Here is a 24038-nt window from a genome sequence, read left to right on the forward strand (position 1 = left end):
ACAGAAATCTACGGTCGGGATACGCCAGCGATCGCTATACAGGTGGGGGTGTACACAACAGCGCCATCTGTGAGCAGGTACTCAAGTACTTCTTGTCAACAAGAACTCAATTTTTCCTCTGTCGTGCCTCCGGCTAGACCTACTTGGATACGCTGTTGATTCTGGAGTTATTGTTCACGATTTGGTGATGTATTTGCTCTAGAGTTTAGCCTTCGCTATTCAGGAAGCTTTATCTTTAGCTTAGCAAGCTTTTGGAATTAATTTGAATTAATTATGGTGACGAAGAGAGTATGGACTCTCTTTCACTTTTAAATGGCCGACCCTTCCCTTAGACGGAAGTGTTGGTGTCGAAGAGAGTATAGACTCTCTTTCACTTTTTATTTTATATCTCTCCGCCATTTATAGGCCTCTTCGATTAACTTTCCTTAAAAAAAAAAAAAAAAAAAAAATATGCGACCTTTCCTAATAGTAGGCGGTCCTTACTTGGAACCGAAGTTAATTAACATTGAGCTCGTCATATCGTTTTTCCTGTAAAGAATTTATGCTATTTTAATTTTATGTTTTTGAAAGAATTTCTTTGATAAGTCTCGTACTGTTTTCAAAGTTGAACTAACGTTTTGTTTAGTCTCCGCAGTTGTTGACGTTCAGAACGTTCAACTTGCGCTCTATCGTTACGATAGAGAGAGAGTATTCACGGTTTCACGTTGCAGTAAGAGTAAACCGATTCTAGCGTTTCGTTCATTCTTTCTTAGCTTAAATGGTTTTAATTCTAATAAAGAAACTTTTTATTTGGGAAACCTTTCAGTTTTTTTTCCTGTAACAAATAATATGTTTTAACGATATATATAATTGGGCTCATCTCTCAGGTTCTAAGTCAAGAGAGAGAGAGAGAGAGATAGAGACGGAGGGAGAGAGAGGAGGATAAACGTTTCGTTCAAGCGGGTAACGTTGTTCTCGTTTTTTTGCTCTTCTCCCTAGTCGATAGAGGGGAAGAAGGTAAAACGTTTCTAGAGTTTTATTCTTGTTCCCAGGCTTTATGCGGTGAGAGATTTTAAACGTAGTTTATTTGATCTAGTGTTTAGTCTCTTTTCCAGCCACTGAATTCTTTATCTTTCATTATGTTTTTCTGTTACAGTGAACCCTCGCTACTTCGCGGTTCGACCATCGCGGATTCACCACTTCGCGGATTTTTTTCATAACCCATGTCTATACATATATTGCGGATTTTCCGGAAATATCGAAAATACCGCGATGTGACCGATGGTGCGAGATTGGAGAAAGTAAGGAAAATTGAATCATGATTGATTTTCAATATAAATGAAACTTTGAGGAGCAACAAAGATATCATTTGTTAGAGAGATAGAGAGAGGTAAGGAATGGGAGGTAGTGAAAAGTAGCCCACAGAGAGAGAGAGAGAGAGGAGAGAGAGAGAGAGAGGTAGAGAGAGAGAGAGAGAGAGAGAGAGAGAGAGAGATAGAGGGGGGTTTAAATGTAATAAACAAAAAAATTTGATAGGTTATAACACATTGGTGCTTATGTAATATCAACTGTATACTGTAGACGGTTTGAATAAGTTAAGAAATGGTATAAATGATACTTTGTTAGTGTATTCGTACACACTCAAGAGCGGCAGCTAGATGACAGCTGATCTAATCACAGCCAAAAGTAAAAAAAAAAAAAAAGTCAACAATACTCGATTTTTAAAACACACCCGAAATTTAAAAACAAAAGTACACGCTTTCTTAATGTGCAATTAACTATTTAAAGAGTGGCAATTTTCTAGAATAAAATTATATTTCCCAAAAAATAGTGGTTTGCTGATGAAATCGGATGCCCTATTTTTGGCTATGATTGAAATGGATGTAGACTCGGCCTAATTATTTCATTTCGTATTTAATTGACACTAAGAAAACTAATTTTAGTTTCTTCATCTAAATGTAAGTATTGTATAACACGAAGAGAGAGAGAGAGAGAGAGAGAGAGAGAGAGAGAGAGAGAGATGAATCAGCTGTTGTAATCAAATGGCGTGTTTTTGTTTCGTGAGAATTTCATCGCCACGACTTTAACAACAACATACTGTACTGAACTTTACAGTATTATACAGACTACTGTAATATGATAAAGTAAAATATTTGTAATCTATTTTATATGAAATGGGGCTATTTTTGTTTTGTTTAAAATTTACATTTACGTATGTAAAACAACTCTCTCTCTCTCTCTCTCTCTCTCTCTCTCTCTCTCTCTCGTAGATTGTTTTCCTGCTTTGCTACGTATGTATGATTTTATATAGATACGGTAAATAATATTTGTAATAACATATTTTATAAAAGCTTTTACTGTAATATCATTATTTATCACTTTCATCATGCGTGTTAAATTCCTTAGTTTGTTTACTGAGCGTACTTTATGACGCCGTCGTTTCAGGCGGCGTCATAAAGAAAAAAATTTCATTTGGAAGTCCTAAGAAAAATTAAGTTAAACATTAGTAATAACCAAATCAACATACTGTACTGAATAATCAATATAATTGATGCAAAAACTAACCTATAAACAGATGTGTAAATGCGTTTGTTTCTTCATTAGGATCAGAGATAAACGTAAACAAAACATTGGTTGCCATTTTTTATCGTGCTTTTTGGCGTGTTTAGGAAACGCATGATATAAAGTCGCCTTTAATATTTGTGCCTGTTTTAGTTTAGGGTACTGTATTACATGCATTAAGTGTTCTGTACATTAAAGGGTAGTTTGTTAACAGTACTACGTACAAGGGAAGGTTTTAAAAGTCTGAATATACATGTTAAATAAATAGGTAAATATGGTGTTACTACTTCGCGGATTTTCACCTATCGCGGCCGCGTCTGGAACCTATCTACCGCGATAAACGAGGGTTCACTGTACATTGTAATACTGTTTTCGCAATTACTACCTTTTAATGAAGGATAGGATTGCGTGTTCCAGGTACAAATCACTTAAGTTCGAGTTCAGTGAAATAAGTGCAAACAGAAAATCAAAAGTGATAAAGTGATATGCGCAAAGTGTTACAGTGTTGCGTTCGAGGGTTCGTCTGTTCGTGCCAGTTGTTCACCTAGTCCGATACCTCTTACAAGCTCCCAAGCCCAGGGGAGAAGTAATGTCGAAGGACTTATGGGTTCCTCAGGCCTTGATCGACGAACAGACGTTTCCCTCTGTGGTTTCGGGTGTATCTACATACGTTGCCGACGTGATCACCCCACCCACACAAAGACGAGAGAGCCCACTTATTCCTCGTCTGCGGAAGAGGTTTCTCGCAGAAACCATGGACCAAATCTTGCAGCTTTTAAGTGCAAGTCGGTCCCTTCCGCGCAAGTCCAACGGCCTAGGTGTAGCCACTGGGTCAGTTCGGACTCGCTGCAGTACGACAACTGCACACCTCCTAAGAGAGGCTAGGTGGTACCGCAACAGGCAGTAACTCCGTCTGTTGCCGCACCAGCTGTTTTAGACCCTCAGTCACAACGGACAGTAGCTCCGTTTGTTGTTGTCTTTCATAGACCCTAGTGGTCCATGCTGCAGACTATACAGTCTCAGCTTGCTCCTTCATGCAGGAGTATCATGCTGGAAGGTTGACAATGCAGCCTGTTTACCTACAACCCGCCGAGGTTGTGCGCTCAGCAGATACTGCGGCTGCCTGCTCCCACACCACACCTGTGAGAGCTCCTCCACCGATGCGCAGTCCTCACTGCCAGACGCATGTTCTTGCTGCACCATCTGCTAACATGCGTGAGCTGCCGCATCAGGAGTTGCCGGGTTCCAGCACTATGCGGCATTCTCCTCGGCCCATGCAGCATGCTCTGCAGACCTTACAGCATGAGCCGCATACCATGCAGCATGAGCCGCATACCATGCACCATGAGCCGCATGCCTTACCTCATGCTCTGCATACCATACCGCATGCACTGCATACCTTACAGCATGCTCTGCATACCTTACAGCATGCTCTGCATACCATACCGCATGCTCCTCAACCCACCGCAGCCCCTCCCACGCACCAGCACTCTGCTTTTGTTGTTGCCAGCTCCCACACTCCGACTGCGGAGAAGGTTGACGATGCACCCGTGGGCCTACACCTCCCACGGTTGTGCGCCCGGCATGGCTTCATGCTCTCACACTCTTGTTGTGAGAGCTCCTCCACCCATGCACAGTCAACCCTGCCAGATGTATGATGACTCCTACACACAGAGCACTCCGTTGCCGTGCGGGAGCTACCACAAGCTGCCGTGTTTTGACACGGTGTGTCAGCCTCCGCAACACAGTGGTTACCGCCACTCGCCAGCAGCAAACTAGTCAGGCAGGAGTTGAGGCTTCCCCACACATCTTTGGTTGTTGCCAACTCACAACTGTCATGCAGTTACATGACGTTGCCTTCTGGTCTGCTACTTATACACCAGTGCTGTATGTCCTCACGCTCCTGTTGTGGTTGACAGTTCAGTTTTTGACAGTTCACAGACTGTCAAGCAGTTTCATAACGTTGCCTTCTGGTCTGCTGTTTTTGCACCAGTGAAACCCTCACTGAGAGAACTTAGCTTTTCTCGGATATGGTTCCTGTAGATGAGAAAGTGCTGTTCTCCCTCCTTCTGATATTCCCTTGAGGACTCTGTCATTTGGAGAGGAGCCTTAAGCTGCTTAGCCTCCTATGGACTTTTATTTAAGCATAACATGCTTCCAGGGAGGGTAAATGGTTCCGCTTCAGTCGCTAACCCCGTCTGTTGCCACACCTGCTCCCATAGACCTTGGGCTTTGTTGCAAGACATGCAGTCCAAGCTTAGTCCTTGATAGAGAATTTTTTTTACGGAGTCAGTGTGTCACTGGGAAGACGTTCAACAACCAGCAGAGGTGACTTGTTGTGACGCAGTGCGGCAACCTCAGCAACCCGATAAGGAGTTGTCTGTACTACCCAGACAGTCTAGACAGTTTCGGGTTGTCGCTGTACTTCCTCGCTTCCCCATGGTTGACAGTTCACAGACTGTGCAGCAGTACCATGATCTTGTGTCCGGCTCCGTCAGACGACTGGCTTTTAAGAGCTCCCACAAGTCGTCGCTGTCTGGAGAATCTCAGATGGACTATGGATCTGACCAAGGAACTGGGCCTCCTGGTCAATTTAGAGAAGTCCCAGCTCGTCCCATCCCAGACCATTGTCTACCTGGGTATGGAGATTCAGAGTCGAGTTTTTCGGGCTTTTCCGTCGGCCCCAAGGATCTTCCAAGCCCTAGAATGCATCCAGAGCATGCTGAGAAGGAACCGATGCTCAGTCAGGCAGTGGATGAGTCTAACAGGGACACTTTCATTGCTGGCCCTGTTCATCGAGTTAGGGAGACTCCACCTCCGCCCCCTTCAGTATCATCTAGCTGCTCACTGGATAAAGGACATGACGCTAGAGACGGTCTCAGTTCCTGTTTCCGAAGAGATGAGGTCTACTCTAACGTGGTGGAAGAACAGCTTTCTTCTCAAGGAAGGTCTACCTTTGGCTGTTCAGAACCCCGACCGCCGTCTCTTCTCGGACGCATCAGACACGGGCTGGGGTGCGACATTGGACGGACAGGAATGCTCGGGAACATGGAATCAGGAGCAAAGGACACTTCACATCAATTGCAAGGAGTTGTTGGCGGTTCATCTGGCCTTGATAAACTTCAAGTCCCTCCAGCTAAACAAGGTGGTGGAGGTGGACTCCGACAACACCACAGCCTTGGCTTACATCTCCAAGCAGGGAGGGACTCATTCAAGGAAGTTGTTCTAGATCGCAAGGGACCTCCTCATCTGGTCAAAAGATCGAAAGCTCACGCTGGTAACGAGGTTCATTCAGGGCGATATGAATGTCATGGCAGATCGCCTCAGCCGGAAGGGTCAGGTCATCCCCACAGAGTGGACCCTTCACAAGAATGTTTGCAGCAGACTTTGGGCCCTGTGGGGTCAGCCAACCATAGATCTGTTCGCTACCTCGATGACCTAGAGGCTCCCGTTGTATTGTTCTCCGATTCCAGACCCAGCAGCAGTTCACGTGGATGCTTTTCTGCTGGATTGGTCCCATCTCGACCTGTATGCATTCCCGCCGTTCAAGATTGTCAACAGGGTACTTCAGAAGTTCGCCTCTCGCAAAGGGACACGGCTGACGTTGGTTGGCTCCGCTCTGGCCCGCGAGAGAATGGTTCACAGAGGTACTGCAATGGCTGGTCGACATTCCCAGGACTCTTCCTCTAAGAGTGGACCTTCTACGTCAACCTCACGTAAAGAAGGTACACCCAAACCTCCACGCTCTTCGTCTGACTGCCTTCAGACTATCGAAAGACTCTCAAGAGCTAGAGGCTTTTCGAAGGAGGCAGCCAGAGCGATTGCCAGAGCAAGGAGGACATCCACTCTCAGAGTCTATCAGTCTAAATGGGAAGTCTTCCGAAGCTGGTGCAAGACCAATGCAGTTTCCTCAACCAGTACCACTGTAACCCAGATTGCTGACTTCCTGTTACATCTAAGGAACGTAAGATCCCTTTCAGCTCCTACGATCAAGGGTTACAGAAGTATGTTGGCAGCGGTTTTCCGCCACAGAGGCTTGGATCTTTCCACCAACAAAGATCTACAGGACCTCCTTAGGTCTTTTGAGACCTCAAAGGAACGTCGGTTGTCCACTCCAGGCTGGAATCTAGACGTGGTCCTAAGGTTCCTTATGTCATCAAGATTTGAACCTCTCCAATCAGCCTCTTTTAAGGACCTCACATTAAAAACTCTTTTCCTCGTGTGCTTGGCAACAGCTAAAAGAGTAAGTGAGATCCACGCCTTCAGCAGGAACATAGGTTTCACATCTGAAACGGCTACATGTTCCTTGCAGCTCGGTTTTTTGCTAAAAACGAGCTTCCTTCACGTCCTTGGCCTAAGTCGTTCGAGATCCCAAGCCTGTCCAACTTGGTGGGTAACGAACTGGAGAGAGTACTTTGCCCAGTTAGAGCTCTTAGGTACTATCTAAAAAGGTCAAAACCTTTACGAGGACAATCAGAAGCCTTATGGTGTGCTATCAAGAAGCCTTCTCTTCCAATGTCTAAGAACTCAGTTTCTTACTACATCAGGCTTCTGATTAGGGAAGCACATTCTCATCTGAAGGAAGAAGACCTTGCTTTGCTGAAGGTAAGGACACATGAAGTGAGAGCTGTGGCTACTTCAGTGGCCTTCAAACAGAACCGTTCTCTGCAGAGTGTTATGGATGCAACCTATTGGAGAAGCAAGTCAGTGTTCGCATCATTCTATCTCAAAGATGTCCAGTCTCTTTACGAGAACTGCTACACCCTGGGACCATTCGTAGCAGCGAGTGCAGTATTAGGTGAGGGCTCAGCCACTACATTCCCATAATCCCATAACCTTTTTAACCTTTCTCTTGAATACTTTTTATGGGTTGTACGGTCGGCTAAGAAGCCTTCCGCATCCTTGTTGATTTGGCGGGTGGTCAATTCTTTCTTGAGAAGCGCCGAGGTTAGAGGTTGTGATGAGGTCCTTTAGTATGGGTTGCAGCCCTTTATACTTCAGCACCTAAGAGTCGTTCAGCATCCTAAGAGGACCGCTACGCTCAGTAAGGAAGACATACTTAATAAAGGCAGAGTAATGGTTCAAGTCGTCTTCCTTACCAGGTACTTATTTATTTTATGTTATTTTTGAATAACTAATAAAATGAAATACGGGATACTTAGCTTCTTTGTTAACATGTATGCTGGTCTCCACCCACCACCCTGGGTGTGAATCAGCTACATGATCATCGGGTAAGATTAATATTGAAAAATGTTATTTTCATTAGTAAAATAAATTTTTGAATATACTTACCCGATGATCATGAATTTAAGGACCCGCCCTTCCTCCCCATAGAGAACCAGTGGACCGAGGAGAAAATTGAGTTCTTGTTGACAAGAAGTACTTGAGTACCTGCTCACAGATGGCGCTGTTGTGTACACCCCCACCTGTATAGCGATCGCTGGCGTATCCCGACCGTAGATTTCTGTCGGGCAACAGAGTTGACAGCTACATGATCATCGGGTAAGTATATTCAAAAATTTATTTTACTAATGAAAATAACATTTTGACGAAGGAAAAATCTATTTCTGGGAAGAGGCCTGTGACGGCTGGTGAAAATCCTTCTTTGTACCTTTTCTAATATAATTCTTCCAAATATACTAGAGAAAGATAAAAGCATGGAATGCAGAGGTTACAACCCTCGCGCGAACACCTTGTAGGTGTCGTATATTTAACAAGGGCGTGCGAAAACCACTATTGACAGGCTGACTTCCATTTAGATAGTCCCTTCATCAATGGGGAGGGCTGTGACAGGCCCTAGAGAACACAGTTGGACTACCCCACCGACACCTACCACGCGCACTCTCTAGGACATCCTTCTGTTTTGGACTTGCCAGATAAGTCGGTAGTGTTTTGATAAGTGTTTTTTCACAAGTGTTTGTCGTTAATTCAACATGACTGACGTTGCTACTTCACCTTTACCAATGTTAAGTACCATAGTTTGTTTTGACAGTTTATTGCAGTACCGGGCATTTGTTCTGTTAAATAAACTTAGAAAGAAATCAAATATTTCTCCTACTGTATTTATTGAAGAAGTTGCAAAGAAAATAAACGATGCTATCGACATTCCCTGTGATCATGATGACCAACGTCTGTTAGGAGCTAAGTGTGCTAATTGTCTTATGACCACTTATAATAAAGTGAGTAAAAGTAAATATGATACCATGTGCCCACTATAACTGTTAAAGACCAATCTCCTTGTTTTGATGGAGAGACTTTAGTGAAAAGAGAGAAAAAAGATGTAAAGAAAGAAAGTGGAATCGGTTAAAAACTGAAATTACATGGGTAGAGTACAAAACTGCTATGTATCAGTGCAGCTGCCTACTAAGAAGGTAAAATAGTGAATGCTATAAGAGAAAGATCCGCGAAGCAGCAACAGACGTAAATAAGTTATATCGTCTCCTAAGTGGTATCATGAGAAATGTAATTAAGAAAAAGCTACCTGATGGATACAGTGACCAGGAACTAGTAAATAATCTTTTAGTATTCTTTAAAAAGAAAATTAAAAATATAACCAGGTCATTGGTAAATATTCAACATCAGATTAATGATATACACAGATACGCAGATAAAATTAATGAGATTACCTGGAATTAAGCTCTACAGACCTATTTCGAATCTATTTGTTTCAAAAGTGCTAGAATACGTAATTCTTGAACAGATAGTCAGTCACTTAGATTTGATAGAAGATTTTTCCAGACAACCAATCTGCTTACAGAAAACTATACTCTATGGAGACAGCCATCTGCTCCCTTGTAAATGATGTGTTGGAAATGATGGATGAAAGTAAATGTGGTATTTTAATATTACTCTATTTTAGTGCTGCTTTTGATACAGTTGTGCATGAACTGCTACTAAATGATCTACGGTTCATTGGCTTTGAAGATCAAGCTTTCAAATACCTAAAAGATTACTTGGTTGGTAGAAATGACTGGATGCAAATTGGAAACTCTTATTCATCATATGAACCTTTAAACAGAGATGTACCCCAGGGGAGTCTACTTAGCCCAATCTTATTCTGCATCTATGCTATCGGTCTATTGAAAATACTGTACTGTACTACAAAGGTGTGAAGTTCAAACTATTTGCAGATGACACAATTTTACTTCTCCATAGATTATTTAATGAAACTCTAAACTGAATCCTTGAAGGTGTTAGATAATGGATGACAATTAAACAACTAAAATGAAATGAGAACAAAACTGAGTTAATGATGGTGGGAAAGAGAAACACTGAGAAGTGTGGGAGATAATGACTCATTGCCGATATCTAATAAAGTTCGTGATCTAGGTGTATTCCTTGACTGCATCTTGTCTCTCAATACCCAAATAAATAATGTAGTAAAAACTGCTGGTTATCATCAAAGAGATATTGCTTTCATAAAAAAGTACCTGGGTGAATGTTCCGTAAAGAAACTTGTGATAAACTGTGTGATTGCTAGAATTGACTACTGTAACTCCATCGACTACAATCTACCAAAAGTGCAACGTAAAAAATTACAAAACATAATATACAGAGGAGCAAGACTGAAAAAAGGTTTTCCACCTAGAGAAAAGATCACCCTTATACTAATTGATCTACATTAGCTGCCTATTAAAATGAGAATTAAATTTAGAATATGCACCATAACCTCACCAAGTTATCAGAACCGGTCATCCAAAATATCTAAGAGAATTGCTACATATTGTGTAGCCAACAAATCGTCCTGATACGAGAATAGTTACAGATGGTTTCAAACTAGTAGAACCTAGATAAATGCCTGCTGTAGGCTATAGAGCCTTTTAATATGTGGCCCCGTGACCGTACAATAGGCTCCCGCGAGACATCCGAATAATTGGAGATATTAAGGCTTTCAAGAGGAAACTGAAGACTTTCTTATTTGGCTAGTGTATTAACAGTGATGATCTAACAGTAAGCGAACAATGCCCATTGTGAGATGTTAAATGCTCCTGAATGAACATCATAAAATGACTATGGGGGTCTGGTAGAAATTAGGGTTCCCCTGCTGTACAGGACCAGATAAGCAGCCCTTAAAGCATGTAAAGTAAAGTAAAAACTTGGTTAGCTCACCAGCTATTAATCGCAAAAGAGGGAGAGACCTCCATCTCTCTCGCCCCCTTCCACAAGAAACATTAAAGTTATGACATCGAATAAATTTGATGTTTTTGTCTGTTGATGTTCCTGATCAAATGGAAGACAACTTAAATCAGAAATTCAAGTTGAGGTCCATCATCCCACTCAACAGTTAGATTGATTGATTGAAAGTTTTCTGGCATCCTGACATCTAAGGTCATTGACACCGATCAACAATTGGATGAAAAGGATCTAAAGAAAAAGGCAAATGTCAAACCCAATATATCAAGACCCTCTCGAAAGAAACATCTGGGAAACAGTGTTGGATCAGAAATTGCTTATGGGAAGACTTCATCCAAGGTGTCTTCCAAAAAATAAACTATGGGAAACCTCTGGGAAACAGTGTTAGATCAGAAATTGTTAATGGGAAGACTTCATCCAATGAAATTGCTAATGGGAAGACTTCATCCAAGGTGTCTTCCAAAAAATAAACCACAGTTTTTTCTTCCATTTTGCAATGGAATTGTCAGGGTTTAAGGGCCAAATGTGAAGAACTTAAGCTCCTCATTCACAAGCAATCCCCTATAATTCTATGTCTACAGGAGTTCAAGCTCGATACTAATACTGCTTGTCCTCGAGAGTATGTTAGCTACAGGACACCATGTGATCAACGAGCAGTGAGCCATGGCGGAAGTCTTACGTATGTTCGTCAAGATGTTCTCCAAATACATTTGTCTTCGTACATCTCTGCCGGCAGCGGTTGTTCAAATGAATATAGGGAGAAAATATACAATTTACTCTATTTACTTGCATAGAATGATAACATTTTGTATGATAATTTAATAGAGCTGATTCAACAGCTCCCTCAACCTTTTCTTTTACTCGGAGATTTGAATGGTAGGCTCCTTTATGGGGCGACGTTTTAGCAAACACTAAAAAAAAATGTGTAGTTAGGGAAAATACAAATTATACTATAGTCTATTTTTTATTTGTTTTTATATTCTGTAAATATTGTGAGCTCTTTATGCCTTGTTTCATGACCCCCTTACTTTGTTTTTACAGAGTAATGGCACCCTGCACCCAGCAAGGATCAGCTTTTAGAGCTCAGTCTTTCAGATTTCGAAATACTAAGAATCCTGCCAATGGCAGGACCCACTGTCAAGGCCCTTAGTTTCATCTGCCGACGTAACCAGATGACTGACTCGTCTTTTAGACTGCAGTTGTAGGTTACGTATGATATGAAGTCTATTGTGTGATCAGTCTTATCACTGACAGTTGAGTTCCCGTCACGCTTTCTGCCTCTTATCAGGTATTGGTTTATAAAGACTGTAAATACTGTAGTGTGTAACATGGGCAGCTCATAAGTAAATGCAGTGGTTAATTCTCATATTGTTATTAAGTGTATGAAGAAACCATATTCATCACATTAAGCCATTTGACTAATGGCTGTCAACCTATAGTATTAAGGACAACTTTTTTGGAGATTAGAGCTACGGGACCTGAAATGACCCCTTTTGATAAGGTATTGGTGATGGTACATTGGATGCAAGGGTTGATGGGAGAAGTACAAGAGGAAGGCCAAGGTTTGGGTGGATGGATGGAGTGAAGGAAGCTCTGGGTGATAGGAGGATAGATGTGAGAGAGGCAAGAGAGCGTGCTAGAAATAGGAATGAATGGCAAGCGATTGTGACACAGTTCCAGTAGGCCCTGCTGCTTCCTCCGGTGCCTTAGATGAGCGCGGAGGTAGCAGCAGTAGGGGATTCAGCATTATGAAGCTTCATCTGTGGTGGATAATGGGGTAGGGTGGGCTGTGGCACCCTAGCAGTACCAGCCAAACTTGGTTGAGTCCCTTGTCAGGCTGGGAGGAACGTAGAGAGTAGAGGTCCCCTTTTTGTTTTGTTTCATTTGTTGATGTCGGCTACCCCCCAAAATTGGGGGAAGTGCCTTGGTATATGTGTGTATATACAATGGACAATTTAACTAAATAAGCCCTGTGTTTGGGTATACTTTATCAGTAGGTAGTCAGAGATTTATGTCCAGACCCTGCTGACTTACCGTGTAGATAGTGAACCGCAATGTTGCAGGGTTCTCCTTAGCCTGAAGCTTTTTTATGTACCCTGACTGTAAAGGCTCTGTCTTGATATGATTGGATATAAAGGTTTACATCATAAACCTGATGGGATAGTATTTTATTTAAAGAAAAAGGATTGGGGCCTTACTGAATAACCAGTTCCTGGGGACTTAGTATTTTTATGGGATTGTTCAACTTGTGAACATTTCTTGTTTTCTCAAATCTTTAATTTTTCAATATTAAACTTAGCCGGTGATTATATAGGCTGCAACTCTGTTGCTCGACAGAAAACTCTACGTTCAAAATACGCCAGTGATCGCTATGCAGGTAGGGGTGTACATCAACAGCGCCATCTGTCTAGCAGGTACTCAGTACTCAATGTAAACACAGAACCAATTTTCTCTCTGTCGGGCTCCCGGCAAGACCTACTAATACGCTGTTACTAACTGGATTTGTTTTCACAACTATTTGGTGAAGTACACTATTCTAGTTTTGAGCTTTCGCTATGCAGGTGTTTTATCTTCATCTCAAAACTTGAACTCGTTTTGGATAGATTTAATTAGGGTGACAAAGAGAGTATGGACTCTCTTTCACTTTTAAATGGCCGACCCTTCCCTTAGACGGAAGTGTGTTTAGGTTTTTAGTAATTGCTTAACACGTTATAGATCTATATATTTTATATCTCTCCGCCTTTATTAGGCCTCTTCGATTAACTTTCCATTTATTATAAACATATAAAGATAATTTTTATGTTTTGTTTATATGCGACCTTTCCTGATAGTAGGTGGTCCTAACTTGGAACCGAAGTTAATCAACGTTGAGCCCGTTATATCGTATTTAGCCTTTAAAGAATTTAAAACTTTTTAAATTTAATGTTTTATGAAAGAATTTCTTTGATAGTCTTCGTACTGTTTTCAAAGATGAACTAACGTTTAGTTTTTTTATGCTAAGCAGTTGTTGACGTTCAGGACGTTCAACATGCGCTCTATCGTTACGATAGAGAGAGAGTGTATCACGGTTTCACTTTGCAGTAAGAGTAAATCGATTCTGACGTTTTGTTCATTCTTTCTTAGCTTTAATGTTTTAAATTCTAAATTAAAGGAACTTTTTATTGGAAAACCTTTCAGTTTTTTTCCTTTAGTCAAATAACATGTTTTTTTTGACGATATATAATGGGGCTCTTCTCTTAGGTGCGAAATCAAGAGAGAAAGAGAGAGAGAGATAGAGACGGAGGGAGAGAGAGGAGAGAAAACGTTCCGTTCAAGCGGGTAACGTTGTTCTCGCGTTACTCTCGTCCCTAGTCGCTGTACGGGGAAGAAGGTAAAACGTTTCTAGGGTTTTATTCTTGTCCCCAGGCTATGTGCGGTGAGAGATTGTAAACGTAGTTTATTTGAACTAGTGTTTAGTCTCTTTCCCAGCCACTGAAATTTTTATCTTTATATATGTTTTCTGTTTTTTGCTAGTATTAATGAGCTGCATTATACGACTGATTTCGCAATTACTACCTTTTAAATTAGGGTAGAATTGCGTGTTTCAGGTAGAAATCAGTAAAGTTTCGATTTCAGTGAAATAAGTGCAAAACAGAAAGTCAAAGTGATAAAGTGATATGCGCAAAGTGTTACAGTGTTGCGTCCGAGGGTTCGTCTGTTCGTGCCTGTCGTTCACCTAGTCCGGGACCTCTTGCAAGCTCCCAAGCCCAGGGGAGAAGTAATGTCGAACGACTTATGGGTTCGTCAGGCCTTGATCAACGAACAGACGTTTCCCTCCGTGGTTTCGGGCGTATCTACCCAAGATCGCCCCACCCACACAAAGACGAGAGAGCCCATTTATTTCTCGTCTGCGGAAGAGGTTTCTCGTAAGAAACCATGGACCAAGGTCTCGCAGCTTATTAAGCGCAAGTCGGTCCCTTCCGCGCAAGTCCAACGGCCCAGTTGTAGCCACTGGGTCAGTTCGGACTCGCTGCAGTCTTCCGACGACTGCTCACCTCCTAAGAGAGGCAAAGCGGTACCGCATCAGGCAGTCACACCGTCTGTTGCCGCACCTGCTCCTGTAGACCCTAAGTGGTCTTTGCTGCAGACCATGCAGTCTCAGTTAACGTCATTGATGCGGGACTTTCGTGCGGAGAAGGTTGACACTGCACCAACCTCTAACCTACAACCAACCACGGTTGTGCGTCCTCTGGACGCTGAGGCAACCTTCTGCCGCACTCCAGCTGAGAGAGTCCCGCCACCCATGCGTTCCAGTGTACCCTGCCAGCCGCATGTTGACGTTCAGTAACGCACGGAACCTTCCGTTGACGTTCGCGAGGTACAACAACAGTCTAAGTTGTTTTGTTTTGACGCGGTGCGTCAACCTCCGCATTCTAGAGTTGTTTTGACTGCTCAGTATAGACAGTCAAAGCAGTCTCGAGTGAACACTGTATGTCCTCACGCACCTGTTGTGGTTGACAGTTCAGTTGTTGACAGTTCACAGACTGTCAAGCAGTTACATGACGTTGCCTTCTGGTCTGCTACTAATGCACCAGTGAGAGACTCACTGAGGTAACCTAGCTTTTATCGGACAAGGTTCCTGTAGCTGAGAAAGTGCTGTTCTCCCTCCTACTGATATTCCCTTGAGGACTCTGTCATTTGGAGAGGGGCCTTAAGCTGCTTAGCCTCCTATGGACTTTAATTAAATCATGATGATTTTTTAAGGATCTTCGTCCGGATCTTGTAACTGCTGCTCCTCGTTCGCCTAAACGTCAGAACTTACACTAGGCCTAGCTACTTCGAAGCCGTTGTTTTTAAGCTAGTGCTCTCTCGCTCTCCTAGAGAGCGTTACGTTGGCTAGGCGACTGGTTTTTGCACCAGGAGGAGTTTTAGGGATGCAGCCTTTGATTTCCCTTCTTTTAAACTGGCTTATAGAGCGAGAGTCTGATAGGACACGAGAGAAGTTCTCGGCTTGGGAGTTCATGCCTCTGCCCAGATAGACTTCTCAATTCTGGTAGACTCGCCCTGGCGCCTAGCCAGGAGACGCTCCAAGTTGTTTACAGGTCAACTTCTCAACTTTTGTCGAGCCTTTGAAGTTTTGCTGTACTATTATGTCACACATAACAAGGCTTTCAGGGATGGTAAATGGTTCCGCCTCAGTCGCTAACCCCGTCTGTTGCCACACCTGCTCCCGTAGACCCTGAAGGGCTTTGCTGCAAGACATGCAGTCCAAGCTTGCGTCCTTGATAGAGGACTTAAATGCGGAGAAGAACCTTCTGGCCAACAACCTTCCAACCGGTTGGTTGTGCGCCCTGTTGACGCTGAGGTAACCTACTCGCGTCTGCCAGTTGAGGTGGTTCCTCCTCCTGGCCAACAACCTTCCAACCGGTCGGTTGTGCGCCCTGTTGACGCTGAGGTAACCTACTCGCGTCTGCCAGTTGAGGTGGTTCCTCCACCGATGCGACCCAGTGTGGGTTGCCAGTCGCACGTTGACGTTAAGCGACGCTCGGAGGTGGTTGTTGACGTTCAGGACGTTCAACAACCAGCAGAGGTGACTTGTTGTGACTCAGTGCGTTAACCTCAGCAACCCGGTAGGGTGTTGACTGCACAACCCAGACAGTCTAGACAGTTTCGGGTTGACGCTGTACTTCCTCGCGCATCCATGGTTGTTGACAGTTCACAGACTGTGCAGCAGTTCCATGATATTGCGTCCGGCTCCGTCACGCATCCACCAGTGCGACCGGATTCAGCGAGTCAGACGTTGCCCACTCCGTTGCCGTTTCCTCATCAGTTTCGGATGAGGAACCCTCTGATGAGGACGTTGCTGAACAAGACGATCAGCCCCCAGCCCTGCTATCCATCCAGAAGATGCTGAAGAAGGAACGCTGCCCAGTCAGGCTGTGGATGAGTCTGGTAGGGACACTGTCATCCGTGGATCAATTTGTGTCACTAGGAAGACCACACCTCCGTCCTCTTCTATACCATCTAGCTTTTCACTGGAAAAAGGACAAGACGCTAGAAGCGGTCTCGATCCTGGTTTCCGGAAAGATAAAGTCTTGTCTGACTTGGTGAAAGGACTATATCAACCTTAGAGAGGGTCTTCCCCTGACTGTTCAGACTCCCAACCACGTTCTCTTCTCGGACGCATGGGACGTAGGCTGGGGTGCGACATTAGACGGTCGGGAATGCTCGGGATTATGGAACTCGAGTCAAAGGACAATGCATTTCAACTGCAAGGAGCTACTGGCAGTAAGTCTGACCTGGAAAAGCTTCAGGTCTCTCCTTCAAGGCAAAGTGGTGGAGGTGAACTCGGACAACACCACGGCTTTGGCGTACATCTCCAAGCAAGGAGGGACCTACTCTCTTACATTGTACGAGATCGCAAGGGACCTCCTCACCTGGTCAAAAGGTCTAGACATATCACTAGTAACGAGGTTCATCCAAGGCAACTTGAATGTCATGGCAAATTGTCTCAGTCGGAAGGGACAAATAATTCCAACAGAATGGACCCTCCACAAGGATGTATGCTAGAGACTTTGGGCCACCTGGGGCCAGCCAACCATAGATCTCTTCGCAACCTCGATGACCAAGAGGCTCCCAATATTTTGCTCACCAATCCCGGACCCAGCAGCAGTTCATATAGATGCCTTTCTTCTAGATTGGTCACATCTAGATCTATATGCATTCCCTCCGTTCAAGATTGTCAACAAGGTACTGCAGAAGTTCGCCTCTCACGAAGGGACAAGGTTGACGCTAGTTGCTTCCCTCTGGCCCGCGAGAGAATGGTTCACCGAGGTACTTCGATGGCTAGTAGACGTTCCCAGAACACTTCCCCTAAGGGTGGACCTTCTACGTCAGCCACGCGTAAAGAAGGTACACCAAGGCCTCCACGCTCTTCGTCTGACTGCCTTCAGACTATCGAAAGACTCTCGAGAGCTAGAGGCTTTTCGAAGGAGGCAACCAGAGCGATTGCTAGAGCAAGGAGAACATCCACCCTTAGAGTCTACCAATCGAAGTGGGAAATCTTCCGAAACTGGTGCAAGTCAGTATCCGTATCCTCGACCAGTACCTCTGTAACTCAAATAGCTGACTTCCTCTTATATCTGAGGAAAGAACAATCTCTTTCAGCTCCCACTATCAAGGGTTACAGAAGCATGTTGGCATCAGTCCTCCGTCACAGAGGCTTAGATCTTTCCAACAATAAAGATCTACAGGACCTCCTTAAGTCTTTTGAGACCACGAAGGAGCGTCGTTTGGTTACACCTGGTTGGAATTTAGACGTGGTACTAAGATTCCTTATGTCAGACAGGTTCGAACCGCTACAATCAGCCTCCCTGAAAGATCTCACCTTAAAGACTCTTTTCCTGGTATGCTTAGCCACAGCTAAAAGAGTCAGTGAGATTCATGCCTTCAGCAAGAACATCGGATTCTCATCCGAAACGGCTACATGTTCTACAACTTGGTTTTCTAGCCAAACACGAGCTGCCTTCTCGGCCTTGGCCAATATCGTTCGATATTCCAAACTTATCGTATGGTTGGTAATGAACTAGAAAGAGTCTTATGTCCTGTAAGAGCTCTTAAGTTCTATTTAAAAACCTTTACGAGGCCCGTCTGAAGCTTTATGGTGTTCAGTTAAGAAACCATCTTTGTCTATGTCAAAGAATGCTTTATCCTATTTTATCAGACTGTTAATACGAGAAGTTCATTCCCATCTGAATGAGGAAGACCAAGCTTTGCTGAAGGTAAGGACACACGAAGTTAGAGGTGTCGCAACTTCCGTGGCCTTTAAACAAAATAGATCTCTGCAAAGTATAATCGACGCAACCTATTGGAAAAGCAAGTCAGTGTTCGCGTCTTTTTATCTTAAGAATGTCCAGTCTCTTTACGAGAACTGCTACACTCTGGGACCATTCGTAGCAACGAGTGCAGTAGTGGGTGAGGGCTCAACCACTACAATTCCCTATTTCCATAACCTTTTTAATCTTTCTCTTGAAATGTTTTATTATTGTTTTTGGGTTGTCCGGAAGGCTAAGAAGCCTTTCGCATCCTACTTGATTTGGCGGGTGGTCAAAGTCATTTCTTGAGAAGCGCCTGGATTAGAGGTTTTGATGAGGTCCTGTTGTATGGGTTGCAACCCTTGATACTTCAGATCATAGGGGTCGCTCAGCATCCTAAGAGGATCGCGAGGCTCCGTAAGGAAGACTTACTTAAAAAGGCAGAGTAATTGTTCAAGTCGACTTCCTTACCAGGTACTTATTTATTCTATGTTTGTTATTTTGAATAACTGCTAAAATGAAATACAAAATACTTAGCTCATAATAATGTAAACAAGTAATGCTGGTCTCTACCCACCCCCCTGGGTGTGAATCAGCCTATATAATCACCGGCTAAGTTTAATATTGAAAAATGTTATTTTTAATAATAAAATAAATTTTTGAATATACTTACCCGGTGATTATATATTAAAGGACCCTCCCTTCCTCCCCAATAGAGACCCAGTGGACCGAGGAGAAAATTGGTTCTGTGTTTACATTGAGTACTGAGTACCTGCTAGACTGATGGCGCTGTTGATGTACACCCCTACCTGCATAGCGATCGCTGGCGTATTTTGAACGTAGAGTTTTCTGTCGAGCAACAGAGTTGCAGCCTATATAATCACCGGGTAAGTATATTCAAAAATTTATTTTATTAATAAAAATAACATATTTTTAGTCTAGTTAGTGTAGGACTTTAAGTGAAGAGGGACACTAGTTTTTTTCCATTACAATATAAATTTTGATATTGAAATGGTAGTTTCACACCTGATTAATTTTTATTTTAGTAATAATTTTTTTTCTTAATCTTTTTCAATACATCTCCTCCCAGAGGGTGTTCATGTTCCAGCCTTTCATTATTGCTTTTAATGTCAATTTTTTCCTCCCCTAATGTTTGTAATGTTCAATTAACTTTAAATAAAGGAAAATCTTACCCGGAAAGAATATTGCTTGGTTTATTTAGCACTTAGATGACCCCGAAGGTAGCAGCAGTAGGGGATTCAGCATTATGAAGCTTCATCTGTGGTGGATAATGTGGGAGGGTGGGCTGTGGCACCCTAGCAGTACCAGCTGAACTCGGTTGAGTCCCTTGTCAGGCTGGGAGGAACGTAGAGAGTAGAGGTCCCATTTTTGTTTTTGTTTCATTTGTTGATGTCGGCTACCCCCCAGAATTGGGGGAGGTGCCTTGGTATATGTATGTATGTATGTATTTAGCACTTGGTACGACGTATCAATAATAAGAGAGATGACATAACTCTAGAATGATGTAGGCAATTCTGAGGTTGTAGCTGGGTCCCTTTTCCCAGTATAAAATTGAGGGGTGGTGCCCAGTACCCAGTTCTTTTAATTATAAACAAGAAATGTAGAGCTCAGTTCCGTCGTGCAATGAAAGAAGCTAGGCTCCAGTCTTGGATATTTTTTGTTTCCTCGGTCAGCAGTAGAACACCACTGTGGATTTACGAAAATGCACTCAACGATTGATGCGTTGGTATTACTTGAATCCTCTTTTGTGAAGCCTTTGTTTCCAAACAGCACCATGTAACAGTTTTTTTTTTACCTTGAAAAGGTCTATGATAATAGGTAGTAAGTTGGCCAGGGCACCAGCCATCCATTGAGATACTACCACTAGTGAGTTATGGGCTATTTTCACTGGCCAGACAGTACTACATTGGATCCTTCTCTCTGATCATGGTTTACTTTCCCTTTGCCTACACATACACCGAATAGTCTGGCTTATTCTTTACAGATTCTCCTCTGTCCTCATATACCTAACAACACTGAGATTACCAAACAATTCCTTTTCACCCAAGGGGTTAAGTACTGTACTGCGCTGTAATTGTTCAGTGTCTACTTTCCTCTTGGTAAGGGTAGAAGAGACTCCTTAGCTATGGTAAGCAGCTCTTCTAGGAGAATGACACTCCAAAATCAAACCATTGTTCTCTAGTCTTGGGTAGTGCCATAGCCTGTGTACCATGGTCTTCCACTGTCTTGAGTTAGAGTTCTCTTGCTTGAGGGTACACTCGGGCACACTATTCGACCTAATTTCTCCTTCTCTTGTTTTATTAAAGTTTTCATAATTTATATTGGAAATATTCATTTTGATGTTACTACTGTTCATGAAATATTTCATTTTTCCTTGTTTCCTTTCCTCACTGGGCTATTTTCCCTGTTGGGGCCCCTGGGCTAATAGCATCCTGCTTCTCCATCTAGGGTTGTAGCTTAGCAAGTAATAATAATAGCAAAAACAACAACAAAAATAATGATGAATGGAGATATGTGGTATAATTTAAAACCATTCACATAGATTTTTTCAAGTTAAAGTAGGTGAAATTCTAAAAATGTCAGAAAGAGGGAGTTCCCCAAGGTAGTGTCCTAAGAGTAACCCTGTTTATATTAGCCATCAATGGGATATCCTCTGTTATTTCCCAAGACATTCACTCGACGCTCTTTGTAGATGATCTCTCCATATCATTTGGTGGAACTAGAATGTCGATGGTTGAGAGAAAACTACAACTCTCAATTGACAAAATTTGACCTATATTACAGTAAATACTTGAATATGAGAGAGAGAGAGAGAGAGAGAGAGAGAGAGAGAGAGAGAGAGAGAGAGAGAGAGAGAGAGCATGTTGACTGGATTCTATTTGTTAAAGATAATCAGAGAAAGAAATTCAAAATAGTCTAGATGATAAAAACAATTGCTAGATATTTTATATACTTTATTAAATATAAGGATATTCATGGAAAAATGTATATTTAGAAAAAAAATGCATAATTTTTATGATGATTATTGCCTGTTGTCAAAACTTGTTGAACCTTTCTCAAATGATTCCTTGTGTTTTTCGCAAATGTTTTTTTTAAAGGGAAGTAATTGTCTTTCAATTATCATGTGGAATTCATCTGTAAAAGTTATGGCAAAACTTAAACAAATTATCCTGGAAAATGTTATTTTTATTAATAAAATAAATTTTTGAATATACTTACCCGATAATCATGTAGCTGTCAACTCCGTTGCCCGACAGAATTCTATGGAGGGATACGCCAGCTATCACAATACTAGAAGGGGGTGTACTTACCAGCGCCACCTGTGGCCAGGTACTCAAGTACTTCTTGTTGACACCTCCTCAATTATTCCTCGGTCCACTGGTTCTCTATGGGGAGGAAGGGAGGGTCGATTAAATCATGATTATCGGGTAAGTATATTCAAAAATTTATTTTATTAATAAAAATAACATTTTTCAATATTAAACTTACCCGATAATCATGTAGCTGATTCACACCCAGGGAGGTGGGTGAAAACCAGTGTACAAGATTAAAGGATAGCTAAGTATCCCATATTTCATATAACAGTTATCTCAAATAACAATGAAATAATAAGTACCTGGTAAGGAAGTCGAATTGAACCGTTACTCTGCCTCTTTTTTAAGTTCGTCTTCCTTACTGAGCGCAGCGTTCCTCTTGGAGGCTGAATCAACCCAAAGGTGCTAAAGTATATAGGGTTGCAACCCCTACTAAAGGACCTCTACAAAACCTCTAACCCAGGCGCTTCTCAAGAATGAATAGACCACCCGCCAAATCAAAAGGATGCGGAAGGCTTCTTAGCCTACCGTAACAACCATAAAAACAACAATAAAAGCATTCAAGAGAAAGGTTAAAAAAGGTTATGGGATTAAGGGAATGTAGTGGCTGAGCCCTCACCTACTACTGCACTCGCTGCTACGAATGGTCCCAGGGTGTAGCAGTTCTCGTAAAGAGACTGGACATCTTTAAGATAAAATGATGCAAACACTGACTTGCTCCTCCAATAGGTTGCATCCATTATGCTCTGCAGAGAACGGTTTTTATTAAAGGCCATCGAAGTAGCTACGGCTCTTACTTCGTGGGTCCTTACCTTCAGCAATGCAAGGTCTTCCTCCTTTAAGTGAGAATGGGCTTCTCTAATCAGAAGCCTTATATAATACGAAACCCCGTTCTTGGACATGGGCCTCGAAGGTTTCTTGATGGCACACCATAAGGCTTCTGACTGTCCTCGAATAGGTTTAGACCTCTTAAGATAATATTTGAGAGCTCTGACAGGGCAAAGAACTCTCTCTAGTTCGTTACCTACCATGTTGGAGAGGCTAGGTATATCAAACGATCTAGGCCAAGGACGTGAAGGAAGTTCGTTCTTTGCTAGGAATCCGAGCTGAAAAGAACATGTTGCAGATTCGGTCGTGAAACCAATGTTCTTGCTGAAGGCATGAACCTCACTGACTCTCTTAGCTGTTGCAAGGCAGACGAGAAAAAGAGTCTTGAGGGTAAGGTCCTTGAAGGAAGCTGACTGGAGAGGTTCGAACCTAGATGACATAAGGAACCTTAAGACTACGTCTAGGTTCCAGCCTGGAGTGGATAGACGACGCTCTTTAGACGTCTCAAAAGACTTAAGAATGTCTTGAAGGTCCTTGTTGCAAGAAAGGTCCAAACCTCTGTGGCGGAGAACTGAAGCCAACATACTCCTATACCCTTTAATCGTAGGGGCTGAAAGGGATCTCTCATTCCTAAGATGTAGAAGGAAGTCAGCTATTTGGGTCACAGAGGTATTGGTAGAGGATATTGAATTGGCTCTACACCAGCTTCGGAAGACTTCCCACTTAGATTGGTAGACTCTACGAGTGGAAACCCTTCTTGCTCTGGCAATCGCACTGGCTGCCTCCTTCGAAAAGCCTCTAGCTCTAGCGAATCTTTCGACAGTCTGAAGGCAGTCAGCCGAAGAGCGTGGAGGTTTGGGTGCAACCTGTCTACGTGAGGTTGACGTAGAAGGTCCACTCTTAGAGGTAGAGTCCTGGGGATGTCGACTAGCCATTGAAGTACCTCTGTGAACCATTCTCTTGCAGGCCAAAGGGGAGCAACCAGCGTCAGCCGTGTCCCTTCGTGCGAGATGAATTTCTGCAGGACTTTGTTTATTATCTTGAACGGTGGGAATGCGTAAAGGTCGAGATGGGACCAGTTCAGTAGAAAAGCATCCACATGAACTGCTGCAGGGTCTGGAACAGGGGAACAGTACAGCGGAAGTCTCTTGGTTATGGAGGTGGCAAACAGATCTATGGTAGGTTGACCCCACAAGGTCCAAAGTCTGTTGCACACACTCTTGTGGAGGGTCCATTCCGTGGGAATGACCTGATTCCTTCTGCTTAGGCGATCTGCTGAGACGTTCATATTGCCCTGAATGAACCTCGTGACCAGAGTGAGGTTTAGACCTCTTGACCAAATGAGGAGGTCCCTTGCGATCTCGAATAGGCTCCTCGAATGGGTCCCTCCTTGCTTGGAGATGTAAGC

This window comes from Palaemon carinicauda, chromosome 5, assembly GCF_036898095.1.
Source record: "Palaemon carinicauda isolate YSFRI2023 chromosome 5, ASM3689809v2, whole genome shotgun sequence".
In the NCBI taxonomy this organism is placed as follows: Eukaryota; Metazoa; Arthropoda; class Malacostraca; order Decapoda; family Palaemonidae; genus Palaemon; species Palaemon carinicauda.